At 43.7% G+C, this 9705-nt stretch overlaps 1 long non-coding RNA gene across 1 annotated transcript; it reads left to right on the top strand.

Annotated features, from left to right (window-relative positions):
• The first annotated feature begins 212 nt into the window (after positions 1–212).
• Positions 213–3098, top strand: LOC130124719 (uncharacterized). The gene is made up of 4 exons (XR_008811395.1): positions 213–256; positions 1292–1362; positions 1875–2016; positions 3024–3098. It is a non-coding gene; the product is annotated as an uncharacterized LOC130124719 (long non-coding RNA).
• Positions 3099–9705: the final 6607 nt, after the last annotated feature.

Genomic DNA, 9705 nt, shown 5'->3' with positions numbered 1-9705 from the left:
CAAACGTGGGGGCTAAAAATGCCATGGGTGTGTACGAACAGATTTGCCCATAGTAACGAGTGATACATGAGGCCCCAGTTTGTACTTAACGTTTGTTTCTCATTGTTTTCAGCAGACAGCTCTATGACGGAGGCAGAGAGGATCCTTAACAGAATCACTGAGGGAGATTCTGACATGGAGTTATCAGAGGATGAGAGTCCAGAGAGAGTGTGAGACAGAAGAGGGTGAAAGCTCGGGTGAGGAGGACCCAGATGAGGTGGGCCAAAACCAACACGTAGGGTTCTGAGGTTTTGATTTAATCAGTGCAAAAATGGAAGGATAACCTACAGAGATGTGTTCCAGGAAATAGATGCCAACATTTTATTCTTTACCTAATGAAACAATTAATGAGGGAATTTTTTTAACACATTCATTAGAACAGGGGTGGGCAGAAAGGGCCGTGTGTGGGTGCAGGGTTTTGTTCCAACCAAGCAGTTACACACCTGATCCCACTAATCAACCAGTAGAGTCTCTGCTGAGGAACTTGACTAGGAGACACAGGTGTGTAACTGCTTGGTTGGAGCAAAAACCTTAACACACACACTGGCCCTTTCTGGATAAAATTGTCCACCCCTGCATTAGAAGGATGGATGCATGAAACAAAGTGTAAAAGTGTTCTCAAGTGAACTATCCCTTTTAACATTTCTATAACATGTTAATTGTGCTAAATTAGTGATTGTGCTTTGTCTTTCTCAGTCAAAGCTGTCTACTTTCATGTAGCTTTGATGGCTAAACAACAAAATGGTGAAAGGTGAGAGTTAACAGTGAGGTGTACCGTGACGTCTAGAGGCCTTTACACACCGGAGACGTGATAAATAACCGACACAAAATTTCGCATTTTCATGTCGGTTATTAGTCACATCCCCATCTTATTGTATTATTTTACAGTTTCGTTCTCAATTCATGAATGTGTAACCCACATGATTACATGTACCCTGTGACGTATGTAAATTCCACGAGTAGCCTCTAGGAGGTACACGAGCTACAGAGTTTAAACCATGCAAACAACCGTCGACAATAGAGAAGAGAAATACGGATATTTAGAAATACGGACAACTTTGACTATGGATACCTGAATTATTGATATTTGAACTACGGATATTTGAGCTACAGGACATTTGAACTACGACAAAAAAGATCCCTCCCACGAAGCTTCGTTGGTGAGCCGCTAGCCAAAGCTAAAAAGTAAACAGCTTTCTGTGTTCCAAGTAATCATAGCCATTTACGTAGGATATCTTGATTTTATCCAAAGACAGATGATCTCCTGTTGAAGGAAGAAGGAAGACTCTTTTCTCTTGTGTTTTGTACGCTGCAGGAATCCTGGTGAGATAAGAGTTTAAAATCTTGAAATCTAAAGACTGACAATTTTCCATTGGTTGCTAAGCTAAGCTAACCCAGCTAAAACGTATATCTATGATCCTTAGCAGTTCCCATATGATTCAGAGCTTTAAAACCAGTCAGGACACCCGGTCCATAGGGTTTATTTGATGTAGGAATGTTAGACATTTTAATATAATAATATGCTTGTTGTTTAAAAAAAACTGTAAGCTCCAGTTGCCACTAGCCACCGAGCCAACTCGGGCTACATGGCATCCATGGAACCCACAGCAGCCAGCTAGACGTGAATTCACGTTGATAGTGCCGCAGCCTGGCTGCGATGACATTGTTTTTAACTGTTCTTACAGCAATAGGCTGTTGTCATTCAGCCGCATATTAGTTATATGTAGGAAATGATTTAATTCTGAGAATTGACTCTAGATTTGGGTATTTTTATTTTGTTTGTAATTGTTTGATAGAGATTGCAATTAATAAGGAATCTGTACAATTTTGTGCAGACTGGTTTTTTAGTACCCCGAACAACCCCTCTTGCTACACCCTTTTGGAACCCTTGGATACCCCCTTTGGATTGCCCCCATCATCGCCCTGGATTTGGATTCATCATCATTGCCTCTACATTAACTTGCCCCTGTGATTGTGGTAGGATCTGGACATTGCCCCTTGCACAGATTGGAAGACTGAATCATTCCCCCTTTTCTTTTCTTTATTTTCTTTGAGTGCACTCATACTTTATTTTGGATTATTTTCTTTAATTTGTTAGTGTAGAATATGGCTGCATAAGTAATATATTAGAAGGGTATAAAATAGAATATAGATAGATATAGACAATAAATAGAATATTAGGAAGAACTTTTAAAAAGTATAATAGAGTAAAATATATATATATATAACACATCTAATTTAGTATTGATATTGAAATAACTTTACTTTGAACTGTTGAAATAAATTGGTTTTTTTATTGTAAACTATACCCACGAGTGTGTGTGTTGTCTTTGGGGTGAGTACTAGAATCCGGTCTAGAAAAAAACCTACACCAATCTCCACTGAGCTTAGACATTAGACTGTAAACTGTCCCTGCGCAAGCATAGGTCCATTCCCCTGTCGTGCAGGTTACAAATGCATCCCGGCATCTTATTAAACCTGAAAACTAAGATGAGTCCTGACTCTTCTGCATTTAATGGATGGAGTTTGGCTGGCTGCAGTGTTCGAATTACACCGAGGCTTTCAGGGGTGCCCGCCTATGTGGTGTTTTGTGTGCGTGTGTGTTTGTGCTGGAGCTCAATATTTCAATATGATGTCATCAGCACAAGCAGTTCCACTATGCTCTTTGGGAGGCCCCAGTGTGTGCACATGTACATGATTGTACTGTACTGTACATTACATCCAATTATAAGGGGATGTAATGTAGCCTACAGGCACACCACTAGGGGGTGCCAGTGACACATAGAAATGTGGCACTCCTGAACTTTGTCACTAGGTATGCCATGGGCAGAACCAGGTACGCCGGGCACTCCCGGGCGCCAGTGTACCTCGAACCCAGGCTGGCTGTTAAATTGGTGTTGATACACACAATGAGAACAGTACAGTCAGTTACAAATGGTGAACATGGGTTTTTCAACACATTAATTACACTTGACTTTTTACAGGGGGTGGGACAAATATTCTTCTTCGACTGTCATAAAGTCCTCGTTACCTGACCGGGAATCGAACCCGGGCCGCGGCAGTGAGACCGCCGAATCCTCACCACTAGACCACCAGGGAGACAGCAGAAGGGGAAATGCACACAAATGAAATTCGCAACAAATGGTGAGTAAATCATTGTTTTTATATTAAATGGAATTTGATTTCATGGGGGAGGGGGCATTCAACACACTGCATCAAATGCGACTCTACAAAGTAGAATTTAAGTCGACTTAATACCTCTGTCCTGCAGAGTAGACATGTATAGACTTTACAACAGCGCCACCTAGAGGACTCCGGGGCAATAACGTTGACATGCAGTGGCACAGTTGGTGTATGAAGAGTTGAACTGAAAGGATTTGAAATCTCCCCCGTATGGTACCGTCCACCACACTGGAAGAGAAGAAAACAAATAATAATAAATAATGGTGGCATGTTAACGGGATACAGCTCAGTGGAGGCACCTTTTTGGGTGTAATATTATGTTAATAGTTGTGCTTATCTAATCCCTGGTGTTTAATTATAATTACAATTATAGAATTATAATTATAATTTATGGGCATAATATATTCGAATATCCTGGGTTTGAGCTCCGGGGTAGTCCAAACTTTGGGGTTCGTCTCGAGTCGTCCACTGTGTGGAGTTTGCATGTTCTCCCCGTGTGTGCATGGGTTTCCTCCCACAGTCCAAAGACATGTAGGTCGGGTGACTCGACCCTACTAAATTGTCCCTAGTTTTGAGTGTGTGTGGCGGACCTGTGATGGCCTGGCGGCCTGTCCAGGGTGCCTTCCCACCTGCTGCCCAGTGACTGCTGGGATAGGCTCCAGCATCCCGCAGCCCTGAGAGCAGGATAAGTGGTTTGGATAATGGATGGATGATATATGTGAATAACGTAGTGTGTTCTGTTTATCAGTTTCAAACTGGATACTATACATACGACGTTCCCTTTGGCAACATAAAGTTTCTCTTCTCTTCCGGTCTGGTCGGACGGTACCATACGGGGGAGAAGATTTCAAATCCTCTCAGTTCAACTCTTCAAACGCCCACCAAATGTGTCGCTGCATGTCATTGTTATTGCCCCCGTAGTCCACTTGGAGGCGCTGTTGTTAAAACACAATGCTTTAGTTGCTTTTTTGTTGCAATTACATGTGTGGGTTATCTTCCTTCTGTTACCTCCCTGGTGGTCTAGTGGTTAGGATTCGGTGCACTCACCGCCGCGGCCCGTTGTAAAAAACGGTTCAACTTGAATGAAAGAAGAAATCTCTGTCTCATTCCCCCTTAAAAAGTGAAATCTAACTGCTGCATCGTAAAGCACAAGTTCCAAGTGTGTAGTTCACAACTGGACCATGGAAGAACTGAGGAGTTTTTCAGTAATCCTGTCTGGATTTTGTACGATGTAGACAACCAAGCACTTCTACCTCATTAAAATACACGTGTGTGGCACAATGTGTAATTCATTAGGTGTTTGTGAGGGTGTCACGTAGGGAGGTATGTGAAACATAGAGCGTTCCACTCACCATGTGGACCTTTTTCAGGGACAGAGAGACATAATGTCAAAGAGAGGGAGAGAGGAAGAGATCACGCTTGGTGGAGGGCATTGATTATGAACAGAAAAACTGTGCTGAATTTCCCATCATCCCCAGTGTGTGTACGTATACTGATATTACACTTTTACTGTGGCTTCATCACACAGCTGACACATAACCACCATCAACCTAGTCATCAACCTTTTGTGGACCTTCTCTCTTTGAAATGCAAGCATCTTCTGCGTAGGATTTTGTTTGCGAGCAGAGCGAGGAAGCTCTTCTTCTTCCATACCGTTATGAGAGGCATCTATTGCTGGTCTGGGTCTCTGTTGTCTAGATATAATTTCATAGGTGGTTTCATTTCTGTTGAAGGAGTACAACTACCTTAGACCATCACAGCGGAGTGGGTTTGGCCATCAATCAGTAGCGTGGCAGGACCGATGAGGTGAAAGTCTTACTGTAGCATCCCCAGCTGAATGAGGGTCTAGAGTCTCAACTGATGTTGCATGAAGATTTTATTTGCTAAACTTCCTCATGAGCCATACTCTTCACAAATACACCGTAAGAACTATAATGAAGAGAAAAATAGACTACTAGTACTACTACTGCTACTACTTTTGATGCTCCCATTAGGGGGAGCCACAGTGGATCATCAGTTTCCATCTCTTCCTGTCCTCTGCATCTTCCTCTGTCACACCAGCCACCTCTTCCCTCACCACATCCCTAAACCTTGTCTTTGGCCTTCCTCTTCTCCTCTTCCCTGGCAGCTCCATATTCAGCATCCTTCTCCCAATATACCCAGCATCTCTCCTCCACACTTGTCCAAGCCATCTGCATCTTGTCTCTCTTGCTTTGTCTCCAAACCATCCAACTTGAGCTGTCCCTCTAATATACTCGTTCCCAATCCTGTCCTTCTTCATCACTCCAAATGAAAATCTTATCATCTTCAAATCAGCCACCTCCAGCTCCGCCTCCTGTATTTTCATCAGTTCCACTGTCCAAGCCATATAAAATATTTGGTCTCACAACCGTCTTGTAAACCTTCCCTTTAACTCTTGCTGGTACCCTTCTGTCACAAATCACTCCTGACACTGTTCTCCACCCACTCCACCCTGCCTGCGCTCTCTTCTTCACCTCTCTTCTGCATTCCCCGTTACTTTGGACAGTTGACCTTAAGGATGCACCGATACCATTTTTTTTTCAGACCAAGTACAAGTACTTACGTTTGCATACTTGCCAATACCGAGTACAGATATGAGTACTTAATAATGCCATTACACTTGTAATGGCATTACACGTCCTTCTGGCCTTCTCTATGTTACTTCTTAATCAACATTCTCAAAGCAAACATCGCATCTGTGATGCTCATTCATAGCATGAAACCATACTGTTCCCGCTAATCATCACCTCTCCTCTTAACCTAGCTTCTATTACTCTTTCCCGTATCTTTATGCTGTGGCTGATCAACTTTATACCTCTGTAGTTGCTACAGTTCTGCACATCGCCCTTGTTCTTGAAAATTGGTACCAGTGTGCTTCTTCTCCACTCCTCAGGCATCCTCTCACTTTCCAAGATTGTGTTAAACAATCTAGTTAAAAACCCCACTGCCATCTCTCCTAAACATCTCCATGCCCCCACAGATATGTCATCAGGACCAACTGCCTTTCCACTCTTCATCCTCTTCATAGCTGCCCTCACTTCCTCCTTGCTAATCCACAGCACTTCCTGATTCAGTAGCCCCACATCATCCAACCTTCTCTCTCTCTCATTTTCTTCATTCATCAGCCCCTCAAAGTACTCCTTCCACCTTCTCAGCACACTCTCCTTTCTTGTCAGCACATTTCCATCTCTGTCCTTGATCACCCTAACCTGCTGCACATACTTCCCAGCTCGGTCCCTCTGTTTAGGCAATTGGTACAAGTCCTTTTCTCCTTCCTTAGTGTCTAACCTGTCATACAACTACACCTTTTCCTTTTCCTTTGCCACCTCTCTTCGCTTTACGCAGCATCTCCTTGTACTCCTGTCTACTTTCTTCATCTCCCCGACTATCCCACTTCTTCTTTGCCAACCTCTTCCTCTGTATACTTTGCTGTACTTCCTCATTCCACCACCAAGTCTCCTTGTCTTCTTTCCTCTGTCCTGATGACACACCAAGTACCTTCCTAGCTGTCTCCCTCACTATTTCTGCAGTGGTTACCCAGCAGTACGGCAACTCTTCACTACCACCCAGTGCCTGTCTTAACTCCTCCCTGAACTCCACACAACAGTCTTCCTTCTTCAACTTCCGCCATTTGATATTCGGCTCTGCCTTCACTCACTTCCTCTTCTTGGTCTCCAAAGTCATCTTACAGACCACCATCCGATGCTGCCTAGCTACGTTTTCCCCGTCACCACCTTGCAGTCTCCAATCCGCTTCAGATCTCACCTTCTACATAAGATATAGTCCACCTGTGTGCACTTTCCTCCACTCTTATACGTCACCCTGTGTTCCTCCCTCTTCTTGAAATATGTATTCACCACAGCCATTTCCATCCTTTTCGCAAAATCCACCACCATCTGTCCGTCTACATTTTTTCTCCTTGACACCATACCTCCTCATCACCTCTGTTCCCTTCACCAACATGTCCATTGAAGTCTGCTACAATCACCACTCTCTCCTCCTTGGGTCCCCTCTCCACCACGTCATCTAACTCACTCCAGAATTCTTCTTTCTCTTCCATCTCACACCCAACTTGCGGGGCATATGCGCTGATAACATTCGGCAATACACCTTCGATTTCCAGCTTCATACTCATCACTCTGTCCGACACACTCTTCACCTCCAGCACACTCTTGACATACTCTTCCTTCAGAATTACCCCTACCCCATTTCTCCTCCCATTCGCACCATGGCAGAAGAGTTTGAACCCACCTCTGATACTCCTGGCCTTACTCCCCTTCGGCCTGGTCTCTTGCACTCACGGTATGGCTACCTTTCTTCTTTCCATCATATCAGCCAGCTCTCTCCCTCTACCAGTCATAGTGCCAACATTCAAAGTTCCGACTCGCACCTCCACACTCCTACCCTTCCTCTTCTCTCGCTGCCTCTGGACATGCCTTCCCCCTCTCCTTCTCCTTTGCCAAACAGTAGCATAGTTTCCACCGGCACCCTGCTGGTTAACAGTACCGGTGGCGGTCGTTGGTAACCCGGGCCTCGACCGATCCGGTATGTAAATTTTCTTTATGATCTGCATATTTGATTTGGCAAAGATTTTACGCCAGATGCCCTTCCTGACGCAACCCTCCCCATTTATCCGGGCTTGGGACCAACACTAAGAATGCACTGGCTTGTGCATCCTCAGTGGTCGGGTTCTTTAGGACAAATACGGCAGCATGACAGATTACTTTAAACTGCTGCAGGCTACTGACAGGTTAATTATGTATATATATATATGTAGGAAAAACACCTTGAATACATAGCTGTACAAGCTTGTTTCTTGCGTCGTGCACTCGTCAGCTGCTAATGTGATTCAACAAAGAAAACACACAGTTTACGTTGCCCCACGTCACGCCCCTAATTTCGGTGGACAGCAACCAATGAGAGGAGGAAACATTTAAACTATTACAACCAATGGGGTAGGTAGTTACCATGCACAGCAACAATGATGGGGTAGAAAATATTACAACCAATGGAGTAAGAGGCTGGGGCTTGTTTTGAAAAGCATTTAAATGATCAGGGCACTGTTGAAATAGCCTACATTTAGAATATAACAAGGAAACGTCAAATGGGGTAATTCATGTCTCTCATATAGTGGGGTGGTGTTGGGGCACAGCTGGACGGGCGGGCAGTTAAAATATAAAAAAATACAACATCTAATGAATGTCACGTATATCATCTAATGGGGGGGGGGGGTCTGACTCTCGTTCATATGGAGATATACTTCCAAACATTTCGGTCAGTGATCCCTGCCAGGTGGTATTCGGCCTACTGGACACTGGTTGTTGGGTTTGTAGCCATGCAGTTGTCATACGTGGCCTTGTGATGCTTTCTTAAATGCTGGAACAGGTTTGTAGCGTTGCCCCGTGTTGTAGCTGCGGTAGCAAGACATGTTCTGCACAATACCTGACTCTGTGCAGCATCATCTTTCCTAAATCCAAAATAGGTCCAGACAACTGACGTGCTGCTCCTCTTTGACACTATTTTGTCTCCTCTTCAGTGTTCGGTTGTGCCGAGGCCATGTTCACGAGATGGTAACGGTACTGCTAGAATCAAAGCATAGCGTGGCAAGTTGTTTTCTTCATTTACTGCTCTCACTCGCATGTCACATGAGCGTAGGGTAGTGTGTGTGTACGTGAACCCCATATTACCTGGTGTTTCCCGCCCTCTGATTGGTTAGATTGTGGAACATAGAAAAAAACACCTTTTTTTTTAAATCGCACCCTTTGCAATTTGAAGATTGCGTACCGTTATATTGCGATGTTGGTTTGAATTGGATTAATCGTTCAGCCTACTGCATGCAAGCGTGTGATACAGGACCAGCGAGATTTCATGTAGATTTCATTTGGAGGCTTTCTCCAGTCTGCATATCCGTTTCATATCGTACCTGAAAAAACATTTGCAGATGCACCAAGTACAACAATGAGAGATACTGATGCAAGGTTTTGGTGAGTGGGGCCTTGTTGTGGAATAATCAACCTGTTTGATTTCCAGCGCTGGCATTTATTACCTTCCACTGGTGCAATCAGTCAGACTCTAAATTGTACATATAATAAGAATAGGAGACCCACTATTTTCTACTTCTTTTTTCTTGTTCATAATTTTATATCCTTTTTTTATGTGTTAGCTGTAATGTACTTTTATGAACATTGGTGATCTACTTCCTGGTTCAGCTGGATGGAACCAGCAGCCTGTACTTAACATAGGTCAGGCCTAGTCAACTGGCGGCCTGCGGGCCAAATCCGGCCCGAGGATTTTTTCCCCGGCCCTTTGATCAATTTTTATGAGAACATTAAAAATTATAATGCATTTTGGTGAGAAGGTGAGAGATGATCATAATATCTTAACAAGTAATTTCATTTTCTTTCCATCTGCCAATGTATTGTAAGTTGTTTTGAATGTCTCTTTAATTGGGGCCTTTTGATC

This window comes from Lampris incognitus, chromosome 15, assembly GCF_029633865.1.
Source record: "Lampris incognitus isolate fLamInc1 chromosome 15, fLamInc1.hap2, whole genome shotgun sequence".
Lineage (NCBI taxonomy): Eukaryota > Metazoa > Chordata > Actinopteri > Lampriformes > Lampridae > Lampris > Lampris incognitus.
Note: the sequence above shows the minus strand (reverse complement) of the source record. Positions and strands in the feature narration are given on the sequence as shown.